The sequence below is a fragment of the Cupressus sempervirens genome, chromosome 8 (assembly GCF_028749045.1).
Source record: "Cupressus sempervirens isolate cs-2001-9-10 chromosome 8, ASM2874904v1, whole genome shotgun sequence".
Taxonomy (NCBI): Eukaryota; Viridiplantae; Streptophyta; class Pinopsida; order Cupressales; family Cupressaceae; genus Cupressus; species Cupressus sempervirens.
In genome coordinates, this window is record NC_143125.1 from 536381831 (window position 1) to 536395736 (window position 13906).

The following is a 13906-nucleotide window of genomic DNA, read 5'->3' on the forward strand; positions in this document are numbered from 1 at the left end:
AAAGTAAAATGATCCTCAAAGGGGACATCACACAAATGCAGCAATTGCAAGCTGAGAAATGGAAACATCCAGTTTGTGTGCTCTGCATTTATACCCAACATCTTTGACTTCCCTTGTTTGTATTCATTCGTTTTGTGGGTAAGGAGACACAAGTTGGAATGCACATATACTAAGTTCTCCACTACTTTTTGTTGCAACCTGTTACGCTTCACTGAGTGGATGAAAGAATATCTACTCATTTTCTTTTGAATGCAAACGAAATAGTAACCTATGTAGTCAAGACAATTTAACAAATTAAAATTCAATTATTAAAGTTATAATATTACTAGCGATATATGAAGACAACGTAAATCAAAATTAATTTTGATTGTGAGGGGTTGCAACAATCGAAATTGTTGGCCATGGAGGTACCACCAACTATAAGCATCCTACTTAAATCGATAACATAACATCATTACTTGGACCTCTTGCATTCACAAACTCTATGAACTTGTTTCTATTCTTATATTGCATATCAACATCAAGAAAGAGTCTAAGGAATGCTGCCATGTATCTATGCACTTCAAAATCTCTATATGGTGGAAGCCTTCTCATATCAAGAAATAGTTTGAGATACTATTTTGGTGTCAATGCATAGGCAAGAAGATGTAGAGGAGTGGTTATCTTGTAATATCTTTCTACAACAATTGCTTGCAATTGTTTTAAGGTCTCCTTAGCGTGTTGCTCTTTTGCTTTTATGATTTTATTCATCTTCCCAATCACTAATTTGATGCCATCATACACCTCTGTATGAAAGGTCTATCCATGTCAGTGTAGCGAAGCAAGCCTAAAATGGACTCAGGGAAGCGAAGGAGACAATTAACATGATTGTACCACGTGTCATCCAATATCGTTTGCTTAATCTTTTTGGCCCTCTCACTATTGCTTTGCCTCCATGTAGACCAATTGGTTCTGATCACCACATCGCAAAGTGCTACTTGAATTTTCCCAAGTTGTCTAAGATAATTATGTTAGATTCAAATGGGTCTCAACAACCTTTAATAGAATTTAGAGAAAATAAATGTAATTAAATATAAAATATTGAAAATCAGAAAGATATAAAATACTAATTTATTTAATTAAATTACAACTTCAAGTTCACTTGCCTTCAATAGCTTGAAACTTGAAAATAATCTGAAAATTCTTGGAGTCTTGTAGTGGTTTGCGATGAATATTTTGATGTCCTTAGCCTCTGCATAAACCTCTTTGATCCATGTAATTTATTCCTAATCTTTTGTTGCATAAGATTGAGTGAGTGGACTAACAAGGTGTCCAAAAGATATATTGATATCGCTCTTTAACCAACAAACCAACAACTCTACAATTCTATGTTGTTTGTTATGACTTGAACAATGTTTTTTAGTTCTCACAGTCTCAATGGTAGAGGATAGAATATCTACGATAAATTGCGCATTTTTTACTTTTGTCTCACATCCACGGATTTCAAAAACATTGCCCCTTTAGGCGACACTACCATGATATTGATCAAGGGGCAATTTCTTTAATGTTTTCACCTATTTGAAACAATGGATAACCCTATCTCAATCCATTAATCCCTTATGGTCTTCAATGATTCTTCAACCCTCTTTACCTCTCTTTCCAACAAGTTGTTGCACTTATTCTCATAATTGGGGCCATTATACCATCTTGGAGCTTCATTGACACTTTTCAACATCTTATAGTATGGGAAGAAAACAACAATGAAAGCAAAAGATAAAGATACCTTGGTCGATAATGCCCCCACTCTCATTTTGAAATGAAGTTGCGAAAGGTTTCAGTTCTAGTTTCAGGATTTGTTGTGGTAGTATAAATTTGGTGCTCATCTATTTCAACATTTGGAGATGGGGACTGCATTCCCTTCAATTTTTTAATGGGCATACTTTGTCAACATGCTTCTCTCTCTTCTGCTTCATCATGGTCCGTGATATATTTTAACACTGTCTCCTTTGGTATAAGAACATTTTCTTTTCTAGTGCATTTCTTGACTCCTCTTCTAGGGAATCCACACAAATGGCCTATCATTATGAGCTATTTCTTTCTACATCACAACCCCGACATTTCCTATGGACCTCCCCATTCCCCTTACACCTCCTTGAAGCGGTCTTATAATATCAATGTATTTCCACAAAGGAAAATCAAAACTTGGATGTATTGTTTATTGAGTATTCACATTGCCTATAGAGGGTGAGCATTAAAAAAAAAATACCATTTCTTTTTAATTGTCCATAAGATCTACCTATTTTATTTATTTCCACTTTCTTGTTTTCTATTTTCAACTTGTATAAAATATCTTGCCATAGGATGTACAATGGCATCTCTTTTACTTAAAGGACACCGAGAAATGGAAAAATATGGGCTCTCCTCAATCTTTTCTTTGCCAAAGGATATCTTCAAAGTGAGGTAGGGCTGTGAAGGTAGAGTTAGTTGTCATTACAATCTCTTTAGTAAGAAGTCTATAAAGCAACACATTCCAAATAAGACAAAAAAAACAACCTCTTATTTAACTTAGAAGAGGTGAAAGCAAAACAATACAACTAAACAAAAGTGTATAAAAATAAAGATAAAACAAGAAAAGTTTTTTTGATAAAAAAAAATGGACTCCACGATCTCGTTGGGAACAAATGGGTTGTTGGACCCATTCTTTTAAACCTTAAACGATTAGTCTTTGGCTTTATTTGTTTAGTGACAAACAAAATGAAAGTTTAGTTGCTAGTAAGTGTATTTATTTCTGTGCTTTGTTTTCAAATTGAGTTAATGTGTTTAATTTTGTGTTTCAAATGTGTCTTTAGGTAATTTTTAGGGTTTACGGGTGCTTTTTAAAGTTGGTCACTTGATCCATTAATAGGTAATTTTTTTTATAAAAGGTAAAAAACATTAAAATTGTGCCAGTTTACCCTAGGCATGACAAAGCCCATTTGGGGTTTCTTAGGTATGCTGCGATAAACCAAAGGTGATTTTTTTGTAATTTTTTTTCTTAGTTTTTGTAATCTGCTCAAGATTGTTTAGTCAACTTGAAAAAGGATCCTTAAACTGTAAAATTGACTTTGAAACACCCTCAACACAATGGACCACATTTTTGGATTGAGTACAGATTATACTTGGGTTCGAAGGGTATTCTAAGAGGACCTCTATATATAAATTTTGATATCGTGCAAAAACCTATCTGATTCCAAGTAAACTAATGTTGGAATTAGAATTAGAACCAAATTGCCTATTAGGTTGGACATGGCATGAATCTTTTTAGTTGGGTTCATTTTGGAATGGTGCCTACATCTAAGTAGGTGATTCCAATTGCATTATGGTTAGTACAGGGTAACTTTGAGTTTTCTTGGGCATGTTGGGGTTTAGACTTGGATTTGGAGGGGATTCTAAGTGAACCTTTATAAGTAAATTTCAATCTTGTCCAAGAGCCTAGTCTAGAATGGTTACAATACACTCAATATGAATTCAGTGTTATCAATATCAACATAAGGAACCATTACCAATAATAAGCATACCAAGTGATTGCGAGGGAAAACTATATTCTTTATTAATTACCAAAAGTCACTAGTACATCATTCATGTTCCAATGTTCTTAAATAGTGCTTGGTTGGTTAGGGAGACCAACAGATGCACCCATTCGCTTCCTATGTACCCCAAACCCACTACTATCTTTAATCATATTATTGCTTTATTATGCCCTACATTTCTTGGCTTGCATACTTGTGATGGCTAGGACTTCCCTCCTTGGTTCTACAATATTGAGCATGTTCACCCCTTTTTGTCTAGGGTAGTTGGCATCCTTGTGGTTACCTGGCCCACACCATTTACAAAGCATTCCTCCATTCTGACTAGCCTATGCAAAATCTCCCCATTCATTGCATCTTTTGTATTGTATCATGGGGCATCCCTTGGAGTCATATTCGATTCGGCTTTTGTGCGTGTTATTATTGCTATTGTTATTGCTTCCCCCTTGCTTTTTCGGTACCCTCAGGTGATGCTTCCATATTTGTATTTCGTGGTGTAGAAGGTGGTGTGGATTGTTCCCCTTGTGTAAAAAATACTTGAGCATTATGTGCTTGCATTATTGGGGTAGTCTTTAATCAAATAGCCCAATACCTGACATATCTCACAAAATACCTTCCTAGGGGCATGCGTTTTTTTTGTGTCCTTCCTTTTCATAGTTTGTGCACCATGAATCTTTTCCTTCTCTTTTCTCCTCCTTGCTTCCTGACATTTCTTTCATCTTCCTCATCATATCTTTTCTCAATGCTTGGATCGTTTTAGACTATCTCTACTTTCATCCAAACTCTCGCTTCCGCTCCATGCCTTCTTCCTTTAGAACTTTTGTTTTCACTCTCTATATTTGTAGCTCAAGTGCAGGTGCCAGCAAAGGATGATGGTGGTACCATTTTCATTTTTGTATGTAGGGATATAGTTAGCCCTTCAATAAACCATCTTTTCTTAAACCCGTCTACTAGCTTATTGTCTAATTTCCCAATCAATTCATTCATCCTCCTACTCAATGCTCTTACATATTCATTTTTCCCTTGTCTTGTATTGTATATTTCTTTTACTATCTTGTCATCGCTCATCGTTGTCCTGTAAGAGTTTGAATTCTTTCTCGAAGGTTGTGCGGAGATCCTTCTATGTGGCCTTCTTCTTGGCTTCCAAATCTATGTACCATTCAATAGCCATACCCCTTAGGGTGGCAGGAAATGCCTTTAACCATTCATCGACATCATTCTCTCCATTCACTAGCCATATGGTTATGCATGTTTTACAATGTCATGCAGGGTCTTCCAATCCTTCTCTTTTGAATTTGGGGAGTTTTTCTTTTTTGGCCGTCTTAGTTTTCCCACTCCTTTGCTTGTTCCCTCCTTCCGGGGTGATGTTCCCTCCCGCCGGGACAATGTTCCCTCCTGCCAAGATAGTGTCTTATCCTGTCGGGATTATTCCTTGAGTATTGGTTCTTCTCATGATAGTGTTCCCACATGCCGGGACAATTTTCCCTCCTGTCGGGACAGTGTTCCCTCTTGACGGGATTGCTTCTTGAGTGCCTACTTCTCCTTCTCCTTGTAGTTCTTCCTTTGTGTGACTAGAGTTTTGTTTTTGGATAGGGTAGTGTTCTCCACGTGTTGGTGTTTCGGGGTCCGTCCACCCCACCTTCCCCGTTCTTTCAAAATTGCCGAATTGGCTACGCCCCTTATAGTGTTTTCAATCAAGTTTTCTTTGTTTTGGTTTTGCATGTGTGTTTGATTACTAGCCCCTTTGAGACAGCAACACCTTTCTTCCTGCTCCCTAGTACATAGAATTTGTCGTAGGGCAGTTTCCCCTTCAATTTCTTCTTCCTGTACTTGCTTCGGGTCCTTATTTGGGATTAGGGGCATGAATTGTTTTATTGTCTTGTTATTCTCCTAGGATTTTTCCATTCTTGGAATTCACTATTTCTTCTTTCTGCAAACTGTTTGAGTACTTGTTGTCTTCTTTTCTCTCTTTGAACTTCAGCCATCTCTTCCTCCATTTGTATTGAGTTTTTGGCTAGTAACCAAGGTATTTGACCAAGGAGTTCCTATATTGCTGGTGGTACCAAAATTTCATCTCATATCGTGCTTTCTAGAACCACTCTCTCAGACTTCCCTTTGCATGTAGTGGTCGACAGAAACTTCCTAGGCTACCATGAGGTCTTGTGTCACTTGATCTTTCCTCGTTATTTCTTCTTCTTCCCTGTCACTATTTGTGACTTGTACTTGTAGGAATGGTCTGCCTATAAATCCATCTCGTTTCAAATATGAACTCCAGGCTCAAACTTAGGCAACGACGCCCAAAATGTAGAATGGTTATAGTACACTCAATATGAATTCAATGTTATTAGTATCAACTTAAGGAACCATTACCAATAATAAGCATACCAAATGATTGGAAGGGAAAACAATATTCTTTACTAATTACCAAATTTCATCAGTCCATCATTCATGTTCCAATGTTAGTTTGTACACTGTTGGTGGCACTAAAAGTTTGTCCTTCACCATGTTCTTTGGAACCACTCTCTCTTAGGCTTCCCTTTGCACATATTGGTTGACGGAAACTTTCGAGGCTACCACCAGGATTCGTGTCACTTGATCTTCCCTTGTTATTTCTTTTGCTTCCCCGTCACTATGTGGCTTGTAGTTGTGGTAGGAATGGTTTGCCTATCACTCCATACTGTTTGTCATGTGACCTCCATGCTCGAACTTAGGCGACGACGCCAAAAATGTAGAATGGTTACAATACACTCAATATGAATTCAATGTTATCAGTCTCAACAAAGGAACCGTTACCAATAGTAAGCATACCAAATCATTGCAAGGGAAAACAATATTCTTTATTGATTACCAAAAGTTGCCAATACATCATTCATGTTCCAATGTTCTTAAATAGTGGTCAGTTGGTTAGGGAGACCAATTGACGCACCCCTCGCTTCCTAGCTACGCCAAACCCACCACTAACTATCTCTAATCATATTATTGCTTTATTATGCCCTACACCTAGATTATTCTAAGTACAATAATGTTGGATTTAAAGTTGGAACCAAATTGCCTACGGGTTAAGATAGGGTATGGTTTCGCCTAGGTTCATTTTGGAATTGTGCCTACACATCCCTAGGCGATTACAATTGCATCAAGGGTATTACTGGGCACATTTTGAAGAAGCTTATTTTATCCATCTATGAGGTCCCAAAGAATTCGTAACTTGCCAGCCAATGGCGAGTTGAGACATTTTGATCACGTGAAGTAGTTTTGCATTTTTGAAGGCTTTGTGAACACTGTTTTATCGGGTGTTTCCTAAACAATGTATTTGCTTGACTGAGCTTCATTTTTATATATCCGTGGTTTATAGCTCTCTATGTCAGTAAGCATTGCTATACAAATGGTTTTGTTTTGGTACGAAGAATACATACTTACATCCATCATTGTCCTTTAATTTGTTGTTTTTGTTGTTTTGTGTTTGATTTCTGATTCAACTGGAATGTGTACACTTTGGTAATGGAGCTGGTTACTAAAGAAGACTGCTCTTGTTTGGGATTGGGTAGTTGCTTTTTTTACAGCACTTGAAAAATTTAAAACAACTAGAAAGCAATTTTAATGTTGAAAAAGCTCTTAAAGAAATGACTACAGGATTAAGTTCATAGCTATGGTCATCTGAAATTTGAACACTTTGTAGAGTGATTTTAGAGGATCATTATCAAATTTGTTTTTCATTTGGAGGGAGATATTTGCTAAAGTTGTTTTCCATTGGGAGGGGAAAGATTTGCGTATATTTATTTGGCCAGCATAAAGCATCATAAGAGATCTTTAAACTAGTTCAGATTTAAACCTGGATTTATTTCTTACGATGTTGGCACAATTTATATTGAGTCCAGGTGTTTAAAGCTGGATTCTGATATTTGGTATGCAAGATACATGAAAGAGTGAACACATCAATTCGAATTTGTAGATGGAGTCATACATTTCTGTCTGCAATATACACAAAATTTAACGAACAAGACTTAAGTAACACAAGAAGTTGCAACTTTTTGCTGTGTTTTTTTATGGTGGCAAGTTGCATGCTTGTTGGTACTCCATTCAGGCTTGGATTATTTCAGGAAATTATGCTTTTCTTATTTTTGTCAATAGACTCAATACACAACACAAAAACAGAAACTGAGAAAGAAATCATTTATCATGGATTGACACCATCTCCTGACAAGAGGTTGTTTTTGCTTCTTGTACGTAATGTGATGCTTGTGTGAGATATTTGGCTTTTATTCATGCTATTTATGAGTTATGATCTCTAAAATTTTGAGTAATGGTTGGGTTCCTTCGAAGCGAGTACTGTATCTTTTCAATATCCAATTCTGTTCAAATTTGCTGGCTGATGTGGAACATATGAACAATCACTCAATGAGGATATGCTGGAAGTACATTGTTATTATTACATCATTATCAATTGATTTTTTTAACTGTATAAATTTTGTTATTATTCTTTAATGTATATCTGATATTGCAACAGGTACAATTATTTTTGGGCTTGCTTAGACTGCGATGATGGTTTCAAAGATTGAATTTAGCTGGAAATAATGTGGAACTGAAATCTTGGGTCCTGTGTTTTCTGCAATGTAGTTTGGCAATTAAAGCTGGATTCTAGTATTTGGTATGCGAGATAGCCTTTTCATCCTTTAAAATTCTTTATTGAGTGTTTCGTTATTGTCTTGCAACATGGTCACCAGCATTGGTATTCTTTCCCAATGTTGCTGTACTACACACTTCTGGAAGCATCCCAATATTATTAGAAATCTCCTTCTCTATGAGACTGTTGGGAGTACTTTATTGAGATGAAGTATGCCAATGATATCCTGTTCTGATTGTGAGCAGAATGCCTTTATTTCTCCTTTTTAATTGTAGCAATGTTCAGAAGAAGTTTTCAATGCGAGGAAACAAAATGGTTGGTTTGTCTTTCCCTTATATTGAGGTATAGCCTCAGGTATGGTTGAGCACATGGTTTCAGAGGTATGAGAAACTAGTTGAAGAAGACTTAAATATAATCCCTACAACCAGCTGGTGGGATTACAGATGCATGGATGTGCTTAACTGCACTGATTGGTAGAATTACAGATCCATTTCACCTTTTTCAATTTGAATTTTTCATATATATATTTTTTCTGCCGAGCCTTTACAGGATAGGATTTCATATCCTAATGTTCACATTTTTTAATATGCATCTGACAAGTGGACCTGGGTCACATGAAAGGCTGTTCAATCATGTACGAGCAATTCTCCCAAAGGTTGAGCATGTGAATAAATGAGGAAGAAATTTTTAGATATAATTTACTCCTTTCTAGTGTATTGATTGTTAGGAATTGTCTATCTTTGGTATTTTTATGAACTGGTTTTCATGGTTATTGCTTTTTCTTAATACAGTGGCAAAAAACACGGCAAAATGCTCAATTTCACTGAATTCAAGTGATTTTTGAGATAATTGTAAAACTGATTTTTTTAATGTGATTTGACTGATTCTAGGAATTGTCTTTTGTAGATATTTGTATAGATTGGCTTTCATACTATTGCCTTTTTTCCTTTTTGATAGGTAATGGGCCAAAGCTTTCATTATTTATTATTATGTGTTAAGCTTGAGTAAATTTGAACCCAAGACCTCTCAGATGAGAGGCTTACAACTCAACATTGTGTTATGGATTCTTTCCTATTCTTGAAACAGAAAATCACATAAAAATGCTCAAGTTCATTCAATTCCAGCAAATAATTGCCTGTGACTAAATTGAGCTGTTTTGCAGTTTCTGGCTTTAAGGATGTGTAAGGTAACAATTCATGGTTTATTCAGAGCTCGAACTATAAAATATGGTGGATCTAGTCCAGATGCTCTTTTGGTTTGATATCGCTATCCTAATACTATTAGGCAATTATAAGGGCTTTCAGAACTCCATGTCATCTTTGTTTACGTTAATGTTTTTCATACATGGAGATAGTGCATTCGAATAGGTTTCCGGAGTCATAGTCAGCAGCAATTTTCACTGGCAAGAAAAGAGATCTTATCTGCACCCAGATTTTCTTGTGACAAAATATTTGTTTTCTAGCTGGTACCCTTATTCATTTACTGCAATGTGCAGATTTGAAATGACATCCCTGTACAATGGGGTCTCCATGTGACCAGGGTTAAGATATATATTGTTTCACTGGACATTGCTAAATTCTGAATGGCAGCTGTGTGCAAGCCACATAAAACAATTATATTTTTGCACTATTTGACATTGTTATACCATTCTCACCCTTTTGGTGGCCTTGCCAGAAATGTTAAAATTCCATCACTTAGTGAGATATTTTGTAGCTAGGCGTTAAGTAAATTGCATGAAATATTGAAGAATTTCAGGCAAGGAAATATATGGGGGTATGTGTTGTTGGGATATGAAGCCCAACAGTCATATGTCTTTTCATTCTCCCTCTTCACTCTTCGTATTCGTAGAGTTCTATATAATGGCTGTGTGCAGCCCATGTAATGTATCAGTTCATTAATAGTAATTCCCTGCTAGAGTGTGGATGTAGGCAAGTTTTGCTGAACCACGATAAATCTATGTTATTGTGTGTTTCGTCTTCTTTGATTCAATTTCTTTGCTTGTTATTATATTTACAATTGGTATCAGAGCTGAGGTTAGGTTGAGCAGAGATGGAAGAAGATGAGATTGATTTTGCCATCGATAAATTTCTTGATGATTTAGATAGATATGCTGTGTATCTGAAAGTTGTAAGAAAAGGCTGTGTACACTGGTGGGATGGCTGGAAAAATGAGGAGGATTCATCTGAAGAAAAGGAGGATTACAGTGAAGAACAAGCGGATGGTAGGCTTATTCCTTTCCCTAGTATTGATGCAACTATGACATATGCCCTCAACAAGAAGAGATGGCGTTGTGGGCTGAGTTACAAACTTATTGTCCCCACACAAAAGGCGGAAGTGACTTCTTTGAAGAGCAAATAAGGTTCACTGAATGTGTCTGATGTGGAGCTTTCCCCAGTTGAGGGGGGTGAAATTTGAAAACAGGGAGCAAGGAATGAAGAATTGGTAGCGGATGAAGATGAACTTGACAAAGATGTAATTGAAGCATGTGATACCAAGATTTGGGCGTATGAAAAAGAGGCTGCCTCATCAAGTTCGGTTATCAGTCTGCAATCCAAAAAACCAAATGTTAGAGCTATTTCCTTGCTAATCAAGAAATTTGAGGATCCTTCAGCAGAAAGCCATTACCTGGAAAAGAAGTGTCAAAGAAAGCCTCAAGATAAAGAGGTGATTAAACAGTCATTTAAGAAATCAAATGACAGAAATAATGTTATTAGCTATGAAAGTGAAATGAGGAACGATGATGAGCTGTCTAGCAATAGTGCTGTGGAGACCTTGGAGATGGTGAATTATTCTCCATCAGTACCAGAACGAAACTGAGGTGTTTGGGCTTCCAATGTATTCTTCTCTTGACAAAGAGAGGGCAAAGTGTTGTGAAAAGGATTCAAAAGGCCAAGGGCCAGATCAAGGCTTTTCTGAGTCACATGGTTATGTCGACTCTTGTAAGGCAAGCCACGGTGGTCAAGGTTTTTTCCTTGAATGTCATCACACCTTTAATCCTGCACCCCCGTATATTGGTTCTGTTCTAAGACAGCCAACTGGGAGCACAAATTTGACTCCTTCAGCAAGTCCTAATTCCCAACACACTTTACCTATCACTGCCAAGGAAGTGGCAATTGGGATGACTAGTTTTGGAAAAGGTTGTCTCAGTTTGTCCAGAAGAGAATTAATGGGTAGTTATGGAAGAAGCTCTGTTGGACGATAGTAGTAAGAAATACAGGAGTTGCATTAATGCAGTTGAAGGAGCAATACTGACACCCCAAGTGGTGGTGTGCATGAAAGTGGATATGCAGGATGACTCCTGGTGTGTGAGGGAAGATTTCCTTCACCCTGTTTTGGGTGAATCCGTCCTTTATAAAATAGAAACATTTGCACAGTCTAGTTTGGGTGCAATAATAGGTGGCTCAAACTTGTTGCACAGATTTTACAAGGAATACGTATATTGTTTGAACCAGCAGATAACAAACCCCTCTGTAGTTTCTCAAGTCAAAGGTGGGCGAGTTATGCAGATAAGCATAGTGTGGATGCAAGAAGATGTCCCAGGTGATCCTGCTACCGATGCTAACACTTTAGAAGATGACAAAGTCCATATCGATGACGATAGTCAACCAAATCCTTGTGGCAGTACAAAAACTAAAGGTTTTATTATGGGTGACTTAGTTTGGGATAAGTGTGATATTAAAGATGGTTTGTCTGGAAAAGTCCTCAATGGCACATTGAGCAGTGAGGATTCTTACCAGTCGCAAGAAAAGAGAAATGGATTTTTAAGTGACAGTCGTATCTTCAACCGAGGGGCTGATACCTTGACATCTGTAGACAAATAAAAAATGGTTGTTCTTGGATCTCTACAAATGAACTATGGACTTGTTGTTGGCATAGCTGGTGAGTATATACCCTCAGAAATAAAGGACTTTGGTCATGCAGAGAAAGAGAACCTGGATATGTTTGATTGGTCGAGGATTTATATCTCTTTCTCAGTGAAAGAGAGATCCAAAAAGCAGGCAAAGAATGGTGACAAAGGTCTGCAGCATAGAGATATGAGCAGTGAATTGCAGTATGGAAGAGAAGATATTTCGTTGCTAGATTTTATTAAGTCTGATAAAATGTGGAGAAAACTCATTAGAAGTGTGCTGGAGCAAAGTCTAGCAACCTTGAGATCTTCTCAAGGTCTCATCATTCTCGGAGATTCGAAAGGAGGGAATGCCATGATGCATGGCTATGCCAGTTGGACTTCATGGGGGAGATTCTTGGGATATGAAGCCCAACAGTCATATGTCTTTTCATTTTCCCTCTTGACTCTTTGTATTCATAAAGTTCTATATAATGGCTGTGTGCAGCCCATGTAATGTATCGGTTCATTAATAGTAATTCCCTGCTAGAGTGTGGATGTAGGCAAGTTTTGTTGAACCACGATAAATCTGTGTTATTGTGGGTTTTGTCTTCTTTGATTCAATTTCTTTGCTTGTTATTATACTTACATGGGTAGTCAAGACTCAATGAATCTCATGACCCATTTTAACGTAATTCCAACCCATTACAGATTCAAACTGGAGCAAAAAACTGGAGTTCTTAGGCATTGTCCAGGCAAACTAGACAAGGATAATGGTAAACCACACACACTGTTTGAAGTAAATTTTTGATTCTACTACAACAATGTTCTCAGGCATCTATGCTTCCAAAATCCGAACACACAAAAAACATTCCAAACTTTCTATAATTGTTGCAGCAGAAAATGGGAAAAATGCATATTTTCAGCAGGGAGAAATTGTAATGTCTCTTCTCGTATAGAAGGCAATAAATAACAAGAGAATAATGCTAGACTATCATTTATTCTCTCCATAGGCTTAAACACTGAGTTAATAAAGGGGAATCAGGTGAAAATTAAGTTTATGGGCCAAAAAGCTATAATGTTGTTAATATGAATTTAGTTATTCATTAGCGGTCATTAAAGGCGGTTGCTTAATTCATTACTTAAGCTTTCCTAGACCAACTCCCTTGCTGCGATTCATTTAATAAAAGATAAAATCATTAAATCCTAAATTGGCTAAATATCAAGCTTGGGATAAAAAAATTGTTTAATTGTTTTCTAGCATTATATGGATAGGAACCAAAGTCGCACTTTGTCAGTTTTTAGCTTGAATTCTCACTAAATCATCACTGTACTTTACAAAACTGTTTTGTTGGGATTGTTTTATAATATGTACATCTTCAAATTCAATGAAGCATAATGGATTGGCATAGGATATATTTTCAACAGGAAAACTTTTGTGCATTTTATGATTGCCATATGTGCGACAGGGCAAGCCATTTCTAGTGGAGCATTTCGATTTTTTAAAGAGTGAAATCGTTACATTAATCAATGAATAATTCAAATACAATGTAAAGCAGCTTTGAGACAATTTGTGATCATATTTTTTATAATGACTGATTTCATTAACTATTTTTTAGGGAGCTAGGAAAGTGTGAAATGCCTTTTTGATTAATGGTAAAGGTGGGATTTTCAGAGGACCCCAGTCCTTTTACAAAGACAACATTAGATGCAACTTTGAAGCCCAAAAATCAAGTTCTAGAACCTACAGCAGTCAAGCTTTGTTATGGATCTGTCATATATGCAGATGGGTCTGGGTCCAGTCTGAAATTTGAATTGGATTGACTATCTCATTCAATCAGCTAAGGATGCCATCAGTGGGTGGCAAACAGCAGGGAAAACTTTAAGAAACCCCCCTTCAGAAAAATCTATAGT

The 13906-nt window shown here is 36.8% G+C and overlaps 1 protein-coding gene across 3 annotated transcripts in view; it reads left to right on the plus strand.

Annotated features, from left to right (window-relative positions):
* VPS54 overlaps positions 1-8863 on the plus strand; it is a 163905-nt gene extending 155042 nt beyond the window's left edge. For all 3 annotated transcript variants that reach the window (XR_016355657.1, XR_016355658.1, XR_016355656.1), the window contains one exon: positions 8050-8863. The gene's annotated coding sequence lies outside the window, so the exon portion shown is untranslated. The remainder of the gene's footprint in view (positions 1-8049) is intronic.
* Positions 8864-13906: the final 5043 nt, after the last annotated feature.